This window comes from Seriola aureovittata, chromosome 15, assembly GCF_021018895.1.
Source record: "Seriola aureovittata isolate HTS-2021-v1 ecotype China chromosome 15, ASM2101889v1, whole genome shotgun sequence".
Lineage (NCBI taxonomy): Eukaryota > Metazoa > Chordata > Actinopteri > Carangiformes > Carangidae > Seriola > Seriola aureovittata.
Window position 1 is genome coordinate 11,052,207 of NC_079378.1, and position 12,547 is coordinate 11,064,753.

A 12,547-nucleotide genomic window follows, 5' to 3' on the forward strand; every position below is an offset into this window, starting at 1 on the left:
ATCGAAATCTGCTGTGCAAATCTCCCATATTAGCAAAATGCAGTTGACGACTGTTGATATCAGCTTATATCAGAAAATCTATTATGATAAGTCTACAAATTCATCATTACATCTGTAAAACCTGATTGAGGTCACACTGTCCCACAGTAATGCATATCCAAATGCAGCCATTTGTCCAAATTTATTGATTCTGCTGCAGCACCTAGAGTCTTTATTAGCTGGCACATAATGTTCCCCCCGGCCTGGCCTGTGAAATTGAGCTACAAGCTTAGCAATGGCCCGTAGCCAGTCACCGCCTTCATGAAGAATAGGCAAGTAGCAAGGGGCCAAGCCATTACCATAGCACAAATTGACTTTGCTTGACAAAATCATTTTAAATTGAACACTGTAAGAGATTTTTTTTTTTTTTTTGGGGCCAAATGAAAACATTGTCAGTAGGAATTTGAATGGATGGATTGCAGAATGGAAGGAACAATTATCACACAAAGATATTTCTGTTCACCAAGAATAATTTGGGCTAGCGTACCAAGGTTTGTAATTGTAATATTGTATTTATAACATGCATCCTCCTCATCCTCCTCAGTGGGTTGACTCCTCATCGACTGCAGCCACGCAGGGCCAATTACATCTGCGGGTTCATCCGTGACAGGAGGTCACGCTGCAAAGGTCAACATCATCAGTGTATTCCAACCTGTTCATCTACTCATCGCAGCAGGCGTCAGGGTTTTAATATAATGTTTGCCATGTGTCTGCGGTCATCATTAAATAGATATTGTGACAAGAACACATGCCTACATCTATAACTGCATCTTAAAGCATGCCATCACTGGCAATAATTACTGCTGTAGGTCCTTTAGATGAAAATGGTAAGGGCCAAGCTAATTATATGGCGCCTGAGCATATTGATCCAGTGGGACAAGCTTTCTAATCATCGGCCTCATGCTGATAAAGTGTACACGGCTGCTGAAGTCAGTCTGTCAATTCCATTTCAGGCAATATACTGCTGCACATGGACCGATTAGTTCTCCTTAAGGTTTGTTCCCACAGGGAAGAATCTCATTTTAAAGCACACGTGTGCTCTATGCTTTACACAAACTTGAGCTGGATCATGCTCTGAAAAATGTCATCTTGATTTAAATCGGCTCTTTTTCATTGTAATGAAGAGAGGGTTTTACAACTTCTCCTTGCTCCAGCTGCTAATGAGAATACATGGGGGGTAGTACTGGACAACTTTTGTCCTTCAAGCAGGAAGCCGAAGAAGATTCACATTAATTCGCATAAAACTGCACGTAGGGAGTGTTCCGCCTTCTTACGCTGTGCTTTGCTGACCTTTATTAAATTCTCTCTGCTATTGCTCTCTCTCTCTCTCTCTCTCTGTCAGCTCAGCTCATTTTGTCTTGTCTAACTTTGCCCTTGTTTTCACTGACGTGCACTTTCAAATCAAGTTTACTTTGAATGAATTGTTTGATGCTAATAAGCCATCACAAGACTTTGATGAAAAGGAGGAAACCGAGCGACTTTGTATTCCCTCTGAGCTCAAAACTAATTGCCTTTTAATTGATTGCTTTTAGCTTCAGTGCAGCTTGTTTCACTGTCTGTGCGTTTGCTCTATCATATAGCAAACAGTTCACCCTATAATAACTACTTATCTGGCTGTTATCTGACAGTAGATGGTTAAAAAAATGTTATTATTTTTTATCTTGGGTGCATCTGAAATTCGATCATTTCATATAAATAAGCTGTCTGCCTCGGTTGACTCCGCGGTGTCAACAGCTGAAAGTGTGCTAGACAATCTTATCCATCATCGAAGATATGGGAGAAGCAGTCCAATGCCCACGACAGTTTGCAAAGCAAAGACTAACGCTTTACTCTTGCATCAAAACATCTGTTCTTGGGAGACCTTCAGGAGCCCGCTACAGACAGGCGTCATGCGGGAGACAGAGCGAGTACCGCCGTGAGTGAGCCAGTTGTTAGCGTGCTGACACCTGGCCAGCCACAACTGATATTTAAGATCATCAATAGCTGTGTGTTTCAATGTTAAATGGTGACACTGAGTTTAGAAATAAGTTAAGTTAAAGTACTTTTTTTTTTTTTTAAGAAAAGACATTTGCTCAAGAACACTTCAACGTGGACAGAAAGAGCCAGACATTGAACTGCCAACCGTGTTACTAATGGGTGACCAGCGAGTCAGGTTGATTAACAGAAATGTTTTGGGGTTTTTTTTCCCCCTTTCCTGTGAAAAGTAGAGCATTTTACTAACTTTCAAGGACAGTTGTGTTTCAGGCTTTTCCACTAATTACCTACTCAACAGTTCAAGCTTTACAACAGCTTCCATAAGCAGCCTATGGCTTCTGCGGCATGTAAAGTGTTCTGTGCCCTATTCGACAAATGTGAATTACGATGACAGCCTCCAGCGTCACTGCCCTGCCTTCTGTTGGTTCTGGTGATATACTGCATTAGCATAGAAAAGACTTTGTCTGAACAAATGAACCAAAATCAGAAAAGGTCGGTTGTGTCTTTTTGTCATTCTCAGTCCATAAATTGCATCCAGTAAAATTACGCAATCGGACCATTTGACTTTCCTTTTCTTCCCTTGCAGTGGTCGCTTCAATGCTCCAATCCCACAGCTCTCTATAATCTCTCCATTCATGCTGCTGTTTCTTCCTACATTAGTAATGCCTCCTTCACTTCCTTGTGTGCTTAAATCTGTCTGTTTGACTGACTGCATACATCATAGTGTGCCGTGTGCGAGCATATGCAAGTGTGTTGGGAATCACATGCATATGTGCATGTCTGGGAGGACCCTGCTCCTGTCTCAGCGGGGCCTCGCCGGTACACTGGCTCCAGTGTCTGGTGGCAGCTGTCTCTCTGTGTGTCCCTGTTTCAGGTGACAAGGTGGCTCCTCGTGTCATATCATTGTTCTGCCTCAGCGCTCAAGACACCAGACTTCTGGCTCAGCTGCTCACCGCGAGACCGAGGTAGCTCTCCCCAAACGAGAAAGGCGCTCCAGAGATAAAAACAAGAAATGATTATTTACACGCCAAGCCCGGCAAATGTTGAATGCGAGTGTAGGTTTCCAGCGCATGTGTGAATATGCATGCCTGAGTGTGTGTGTGTGTGTGCGTGTGTGTGTGTGTGCTCTCTCCTGTGTCATCCCTCCGGTATTTTTGGGATAGCTGTCTGCAAAGCTCACAGCACACAGTACGATGAGCCAGAAAAGAAAAGGCATTCACTTCTATTTCTATATTATCTCACCCAAGGGCATGCTGATATAATGAATACATCATTCTGTTATCTCAAGTGAGCAGTACACTTGCTGATACTTTTTGCCAAGTGGACTTAGACGATTTGGGAAAGTTTCACATTTTAAAAAAAAACATGTACAAGTCCTCCCTTTGTGCATTTAAGTAGTTTATCTGTGGTCTTCTGAATTTCTTCTGAGGCGTAAAACTGTGTCAAGGTGATCTGAGCTGATATCCTTCTGAGGATGTCAGCGTGTGTGTATGAGAGAGAGTGTGATGAGAGACAAAGAGAAAACAGTAAGAGAATTTGAAAGTCTTTCAGATATAGTCATATCAAGGCCCATTCACACACATAAAAAAAAAGAAGAAAAAGAAGAAGAAGACGGCTTAGCTTATTCCTGTGCACGGACAAAGTTGTAAGTTTGTTCCTCTTCACCAAATTCCTCTTAAAGTGGATTTGGAGAGGAGGTCAGTTGAGATTAGTGTGGGGGGGGCACTGAATTTGCATTTGCAGGTGATGTCCTTGGTACTGCAGATACATTAAAGCTTGCACAAGCCCCTAGAGAAAGTATTCCATGATCCCTCCCTACACACAGCTATGCTCCTAAATTCGTATTCAACTACCACGCTTTAATTTCGCTCAATGGCCAACAAGACCAAAAATACAGTCTCTTCTTTACATGGTCAGTTTACTTTTGAAATTGTTTATTTCTCTGCCTCGCCTAACTTTTCTGCAAAATACAAACTTTATCTTGGGACACAGAACGTCTATTTTCCATACAAATTAAAGTTTGACAAAAGCTTTTTTGAAGCAAAATAAAAGTACGTTTGAGGCAGGCGGCGAGCGAGAGGGCTAAGCCTCTGAGAAACTGGCCCTTCTGGGAGGGAGAGGACTAGAGAGTGGGACACCAGGCAATTCATCAGTGCCTGAGAACGCTGTGATCCGTTGCAACAACCACTATGCTAATGTTCTTCTCCTGAATGGATATGTCACTCTCCTTCCCGATGTCAGTGCACGAGGGTGCCGGTTTAATCTCATGTAACAGATGTTTGGAGGAAGACTGTCAAATTTAACTCTCCTCGTGGCGTTGATGAACAATCCATTCTGACAGTTTTACTCCACGTCAGTAAAAAGCAGTCGCGCACTCGTGGTCTTAATGCAAGACGCACGTAAATGTAGAAGCTGATTTTTCAACAACATTGAGTTCTTTGAAGAAGACTTTCAAGTAGGCTCTCACTATTTGATCAGTTCCAACTTCTGGCTAAAACCGAATGTTCATACTTTTTCTCACTTGCAGACTCACGTACTTAACAGTCATGTGCCTGTGAAGTCTGGAGTGCCTGTTGAGGTCCCGCTGTTGACGTCAAAGCTGCCATCATTGCAGGCATAAAACACAGTATTCTCAGTCAATGAGATTTCCGAGACGCCGGACACAGGTTGTGTATATTCTGACAACCAAAGAAGAGATTTAGATTTGAGATTGAGATTTATGGATATCAGTAATTAAAAGTGCTGCATAGAAGAAGGGGCCGCTGTTTGGGTTAAACCTGCAGCCGATGGAGGTCACACAGCTTTTGCAGTGATCATGAGATAAAATGATGACTCATACTTTCAAAAGATAACTGCAGATAAACACTGTTTCAGAAACAGCACAAGTTTATTGAGAAGTAAAACATGGACTGCATTTTTAGTTATTGTACCAGTATTTCATATGCAAACTCAACAGACTATGTTAATGTTTATGTCGCACACTAATCCTTATGCAAGCACGATTACACTTGAACAGTGTTTGTGACCAGTGTGTTTATTGCTTAAATCACATTATGGCCATGTGAAGCAGAGCAGCTCATTAATAACCAGAGGCCTTGCTGTGCAGCTGATGTACTCAAAGTCATATAGATATGGACAAGCGGGCACGTCAGCAGAACAGTTGTTACATAATGTAAAGGGAATGCCGGGTCACCATATCGCACGAATATGTGACCAGAGCTGGACACATACGCTGTATGCGAGACAAGGTTTCAGAGGGTGACTGACATCTGACATCTTTTACCATAGCACGTTTCATCCCTTCAGACTTGACGTGATGTGTGATCCTCGCACGTCCCATAACCCATAAAGTCTGCAAGGGGCCCAGTCCACAAGTGCAGAGGGTGCACATTCGGATTCAGCTCGGGTCTCACGCGGCTACACAAAATCAAACAGTCTCAAATATCCACACAGGACACCAACGACGCTCCGAACACTGATTATGATTGCTTGACGAACAATAAACACTTGAAATTTTTTCTCCACTTGACACCCGCCTCTCTCCGTCATGGCGCTATATCCCACATGAGGCCAAAAAGTAATCAGACACAAACCTGAAACACACATCTCCAAAACACCCATCAACCCCCTAGCGTTCGGTATCAGCACGCATTATGATTGGCTGAAGAAATACAAACAACCAGAAATTTGTTCAAGGCTTTGACGTTTGTGCTTTATTGTTTCTCCATCTCCCCTGATTCAGTTCCACTGACGGTACTTGAAGCTTTTTTTTTTTTTTTTCTCGTTAATCAAAAGGCCTCCCTCCCCCACTCCTCCGTCTCTCTGGCAGGTACATGCAGTTCAAATCTCGAAGGTAAAAGTTCTGTGCACTTCCTCGTCAAAAGGAGAAGCTCCTGTGTGCGTTCGACGCAACAGTCTTTTCTCTCAAGGAAGCTTCAATCGAAGCTGGGTTAACTAATGCACCCGCTAATGCTGTAACATGCTGCTCATATGCTGCACCTTGCACGGATGACACATGCCTCGATACAACTCCTCAGTCACCACATGTTGAAATAAAGTCATCTGCAGATTGATTTTTGACTCCCAAGGTACACTGCTTCCGTTATCAGGTAATTTATCGTGACTGGAGCCGCTTACACTTTGGGTTATCACATATAAGCTCTTCCGTGACTGGATGTTACACATTGGTATTCTGTCCAAGTGTAAGTGAGAGATTGAGGATCCGGTGGGTGAACACGGGACAGGATTTATGAGATTTATCACATTTTGCTTCACTTGTTTACCCAACTGCTCCGCAATTATGCATAACCTGTAGCAGCTTTAGAAAACACAGTGCCAGTGTTATGGCCTCGAGCAACAAATCAGCAGAGAAATGAAGCACTTACACAATGCATTGATATTCTGCAAAGATGATTGTTATTGGGTTTTTTTTTTTTCCTGCTTCATACTGATGATAAAACAAACAAACAAACAAACAAAAAACGATACAAAACGCAGCGTGCAGGGAAATTTGTGCAGAAGAGAAATTATCAGCAACTGAAAAAATAATAAATAATGGCAGACAGAATACACTCAGTTTTCAGTTTATCAGAACAACCTAGCGCTAAACCTAATACAGTTCAATACAACAGTCCTGAAATAAGTCCCACCCTTCATGAAGATGATAATGTCCAGTGTTTTATTGAAAACTGAAAAAAGGTGTTGAATTAACCGTGCGATCGCTTTGGAGGATGTAGTGTGTGGTGCTGTTGAGCTGTGCTGCACTACACAGAGAGCAGTTCCTGTTATTTAGCTTACCCTCATTGATATAAAGGGATGAACGAAATAAATAAAAACCCCCTCTCCATATAACGCAATAGACTTCAACAGCACCACAAACTCTAGCTCCCAAAATCAACGCATCTCCGAAACAGTTCGATTAAAAAAAAACTGAACATTACAGCTTCTTTATTGTGTTTATGGATTTTCAAGTTGATTATTCTCCTGTCTCTAGGTCTATTTTTTTTTTTTTTATTTATGTATGTCTGTTATTTTTAGTGGCAGCTGTAAGGCCCTAACCCTAACCCTCTGAAGGAACATTAAAGAAAAGTGACGTAACACGACGCAATGTGACATAAGGTCTTTTACTGAAACACGAATAAAGATTTTAAGACTGAATATGAGATTTAAAAAAAAAAAAAAAAAAAATCCTGAGAAAGAAAACTTAGTGGTGTATTTCTGAAGAGCTGTGACGCTTCGCACGTGCCATTCCTGCCCAAACCTTCACCGACTAGATTTTCACTTCGCTCAGTTGTATGGATCCAGGGTAAATGAGGAGTAGGAGTAATCAGATGGTTCAACCTTTCCTATTAAATGATAAGAAGGCCATCTGCTGACAGGTCCGCATGTTAAAGAGACTTGCCACTGACAAATACAACACAGCCAGTCCAATTTCTCTCTTCTGCATTGTTCTTCATCAAAGCCAGCCCTGGGGTGAAGGTTATATGGGAGAACGTCTAATCATGTGTGGACCGAATCAATCTATTTCCAATCCACAGTGGCTTTTTCTCGACATGATAAAATGGAGGGGGCTTCTATTTCCCATCTGTACTAATGTGTCGAGCGCGGTTCAAAACCAAACACATACTGTCAGAACGGAACTGGGCAGAATTCTGTTGAGCTGACCTCTTCATACTGGCAATTTTGTTCAAGGTGCTTACGCATCATTTATAGAAAAATATACAATAACTAAAACACAACTCAGTGGTTGTATTCAAAGCATGAATAAGGAGTGTTAGTGAGAGGGTTAATGCGACCTGCACACTGAACTGAAAGTGTTGCAGCTGCCTTTTCAGATACTGTCTGATACTGTGGTACACAGGTACTCACACATTATGCTCATAACTGTGACCCTATGTTTATCTCTACTTACAAAAGTTCTTTTAAAACATCAACAGGATCCCTGCAGCAGAGATGAAGTAATACAAACATCTTTTTCAACTTGTAACTACGATTTACTGCCACTGAGTGTTATTTGAACATATACCATGTTTTTTTTGTTTTTTTTTTTTTTTGTCATATCACTTTAAGAGCACTGTAGATTTAAGTAATTTAAACCATTATTAGCTCTCGCTAATTCGCTGTAGCTCTATTGTACGTGCCCGTGGCGGAAGTGGATAGCTCATATTGACTGTGGCCTTTTATCAGTCATTGTAGATACAGTTAATAGTTTCTCAGCATATAGACAGCAGGTAATTTGAGCCGCCTGTGGCTTCACCGAGTGCATCAGAGGAAAGAAAAATAGACTGAGTGCACGTTGCAGAGGCACATAGTGATGCGTGTCACTCGTCTTTATCTTAGAGTGAGTGCGGGTCGCAACATTTGATAAGACAGAAGTGCATCAGTTCCTTCAGATGGTTGACTGACATGTACTTCAAAATGTGTCCACTGTCGATTGCCCTTTAGTCACACCATACACCCGGCACAAAACCAAGTGCTGGATGCTGGGTTGTTCATTTGTTCAGTGCAGCATCATGTTTCCATGGCGTGGCCTGAAATAATGGTAAAGACCTGGCATGTGGTCATCTCAACCACAAGGCACAAACGTGCAGAAACAGAAGATACCAGAAAATGCTTCTTTTTTCTTTTTTTTTTAAAGTTTTTTTTTTGTTTGCCTTTTCATGCAGTTGTTTTCTCATTCACAATTTTTTTTGTCTGATTTACTGTTTGGTTTTCTCATTTGGAGGTTTGGATTTACACTTACAGGTGAATTTTATCATTCATGGGTTTACATTCAGTTTGTTTTTTTTTTTTCAAACATTCTGGCCCTAAATTACCTTCATTGTTATCAAGCAGTACCAATGCCCACCCTCATTGAAATCGAAAAACTAAAGCAAAACTTACAGGCTTGTGACCTGCGGGACTCCTCAGTGGTGGGTCTGAAGCCTTTTCCTCCTCTCTTGTCGATGAATGCGGGAAGCAGAGTTTGCAGAACCTTCAGAGTTCTCTCAGCTTTGGGAACTACACAATTAGAGCATAATACATAGTGCTGCATTAACATTTAAATAGTATGCAATATGTGACAATTGATACTTCTGAAGCATTATTTCTGACTTCTCTGCCCTGGTGTTAATTGGTGCCTATAAGTGTATTGATTGTGTAGCCTATTATAATGACAGGAAGTGTCGTAACATCTTACAATGGACTAAATTCTGTTTATAATTTAAAAAGTAACATATTTGATGCTGAGTGAGACAAGCCAGAGAGACATTGAAGCTTTGAACACCCATGTGCCAGGATTTTAAAATTCATGAGGACTGAATTTGTTTGCCGACTTTACATCGGCTGTTTGAAGGACATAAAGTTTGGCACTGTAACAGAGATGGAGGTAGACAGAGGAAGGAGAGAAACGCAGAGAGGCAGATGGAAGTAATGGAGACATAAACTATAACAACGAGGATAATGGAGTAAATACTGGATATTGTGAATCCAAAAATGTCTCAAATACTCCAGGTAGGTCAACGACAGTCCAACTTCAGCTATAAGCTGTGCTGAGAAGCTAAGCTAAGGCGAACAGCAAGGTTATATTTACCAACTGATATTGTGTTAGAAAAGTCTGAAATACAGTCTAATTTGGAAAATATCCAAATGATTATATTCCAAATCTAATTTAATCTATCTATAGATTATAACATATTACTATAAAATATGCTGAAGTTTACCTGCTGTCATGTTCTCCAGCACTAAATGCAGTTTCCGTCCCGCTGAGCATACGTAAGCCCGTACGCCCAGTTTTCAAAATGTTTTTCCGCTCCCTGGGGATGAAGCTGCTGGAAGTCCTGAGATATCTGATCAATTCAGAAAACATTGGAAAACAAATGTAACTAGAATAACAGTGTTTGAATTAATTATATGTGCTTGCAGCACCTGTTAGGAAAGAATACTGAGAGATGTCTGACAGGTCGAGCGGTTAGACATACGGTGCATTCAGAAAGTATTCAGTCAAATTTTGTTAATGGTGCGTTTTTTCCCCTCATCGGGGGCTCCACGCTCAACACCAGTCTCAGTTGGTTATTTTCCCAATTTTAACCTACATCATGAATAATCTTACAGTCAGGGAGAGGAAGAGTCTGTTGTCTTTCAGCTGTAAAAATATTTTGAGTAAACAACGGTTTCTATCAGGTTGGAAATCACTGTGCGTCAGGTAGGAAGAATATTTCGACTTGAGATATTTACATATTTCCACTCTCATTAAAACATATACACTGCTAAATCAATTCTACAAATTAGGAGACGTTCTCATCATAACTTGGATAATTGTATTCATTTTACAAATGGACCATCCATAGATGCAGATGCAAATTAATTTAAATAATGCTTTTTTGTCTTATTAGTTTTCAGTGTCTCAGCAGTAACTTTTCAAACTTTGACAGATCTGTTCACAATATAAATACAAAATACCAGTTTTTAATGAATGTGCTGCTGCTGTCCGATGCTGCGCTGGACATACTTATTGTTTGGACAGTGTGTCATTTTATCTGTGCAATTACAAACTCCAAGGCACAGAAAAGCTGTTATTGTTGTTGTTGTTGTTGTTGTTGTTATGCAACTCCGCTGCCATCACCAGAAACTGACATGCTTCAGACGACAGCTGGGAGAAAAGGATGTTGCATCTCTCCTTTTGTGAGAGGGACTGAGACGGAGGATAGGATGCGAGTGAAGGAAACAGGGAGACATTTTATGGTAATGAGAACAACCCCTAGTTATATCCTTTAGTTGGATGAAAATGTGTATTACACTGTAAAAAGTGATGACATTTCATGCCATTAAAGGCTGGAATATTGTTTTGTGATTGAAAGCAAATGCACAAAAAATAATTTCAAAATGTATCTAAAATGGTTGGTGGTCTTATTAATAATCCTTATTGTATTTCATCCATGGGTGTATTATTTCTCACTCTTACCTTAACTCTGATCTCCTTCATATTTTATTTCAGTTCTCTTTTCTCCTCTTTTTCTAGCAGTGTGCTTGTCATTTCCTGTCAGCTAATCAATATACAATACCAACAACCACTGCAATTTATTTTATATTTGTAGATAATTATACACTTTAATCAGTTACCACCCACTTCATGAGGCTGTGGACAACATTTCTGTGAATAATAAGGCAGTAAAATAAGAGGATTGTTTAAAGGTAGAATTAAGAATGTTTGATGACTGCCTTAAAGCAAGCTTTCTCAGTCCAAAACAGCACTCAGTTTGTCAGCACATTCACCATGAGGTTACACTAATCATTATATCTGATTATCGATCAGCTGACTTCCAGAAACAGCTGATGTGATCAGCTAGCAACACTTACACAGTAAACTATTAGTAACTATTAGTACTACTACAGTATAACCCTACTAGTTTGTGCACCACTTTTGAGTGATTAAGCAAATTTCAAAAGAAGATCATTTTCATTTGGACATGAATCTTAAGTGAACAATGAAGAAGTCGAGAAAAGAACTAAAGTTAACCCGGTTAGCTGAGGTTGTAGTCATGTAGAAAAAGTTAGAAACTCACCGATACACACCGTCTCTTCCTTGATTTCCTCTCTGTAACGTTTCTCCTTGGTGTCTATGATACAAAAGAGGAGACAAAACAACACAAAAAATTTAGAGGGGAAAACTGTCAACACAACACAGCTGCATCGTGACTGACACCCAGCAGCCACTGGCTTCACGCACACTCAGCAGCAACCTGAAGATGGTGCCTTAGTTCTTACTGACAAATGTGTGCTTACAGTATATGTGGGTTCCTGTTTGTTCCCCTGCCTGAGAATCAAATAACCCATTCTTTGGTTTTCAGTTTAGTGTCTTTTGTTTTATCAAAACATTTGTGTTGGCCACCAATTAAACAGCCGAGTAGACGTTTTATCATGTTACATCCATGTTACATGTTACAATCCTATTGTCATTTTCTTTCTTTTTACCATACTACTGCATTTTTAGCGGGCAACTCTGAACGGTAATGTAACTGTCCCTGTTTAATTTCACAAACAATATTAAATTTGAGAAGGCAACAATTAACAGTTTTGCTGTCACTTAATATTAATCTACTGTAAAATCCTGCCCACTGTTTGTCTTGTGAATCCCTGTACACAGGATGGATCCAGACAGTTCGACAATGGCCGAGCAGGAAAATTAATGAACGACCAGCATGCGCAACCCAACAGTGTGTTCATAGTACCTCAAACAACCCAGATGTATGAACCAGCATCATCAACCCAACAATATGTTTACACGAACAACCCAGCGCTTTTGTGAGTGTACTGAAACCCTATATTCAGCGATATAGAAAAATGTACATACAGTATATAACCAAAAAAAGTATTTAGCAATATTTATATTATTTTAAAGGATAAGGTGGGAAATATTATAAATATTTAATTTACAGCCAAGAGTTCCCATGAAGACAATCGAGACCAACAATGAATTAATCAATGTATTAGTCTCTGACACAGAGCTCCTGTGTTGTCACTAAAACATTAATGAGTCACATTCTTACACTGGGTG

The 12,547-nt window shown here is 40.4% G+C and overlaps 1 long non-coding RNA gene across 3 annotated transcripts in view; it reads right to left on the reverse strand.

Annotated features, from left to right (window-relative positions):
• LOC130182128 (uncharacterized) overlaps positions 1-12,547 on the reverse strand; it is a 156,267-nt gene that overhangs the window by 107,443 nt on the left and 36,277 nt on the right. For 2 of the 3 annotated variants that reach the window (XR_008829679.1, XR_008829681.1), the window contains exons 2-4: positions 11,556-11,609; positions 9,714-9,839; positions 7,147-9,012 (exon numbers count right to left, since the gene is read on the reverse strand). This is a non-coding gene — a long non-coding RNA (uncharacterized LOC130182128). Of the gene's footprint in view, positions 1-7,146; positions 9,013-9,713; positions 9,840-11,555; positions 11,610-12,547 lie in introns of those variants that run through there. The other variant, XR_008829680.1, reaches the window with a different exon arrangement.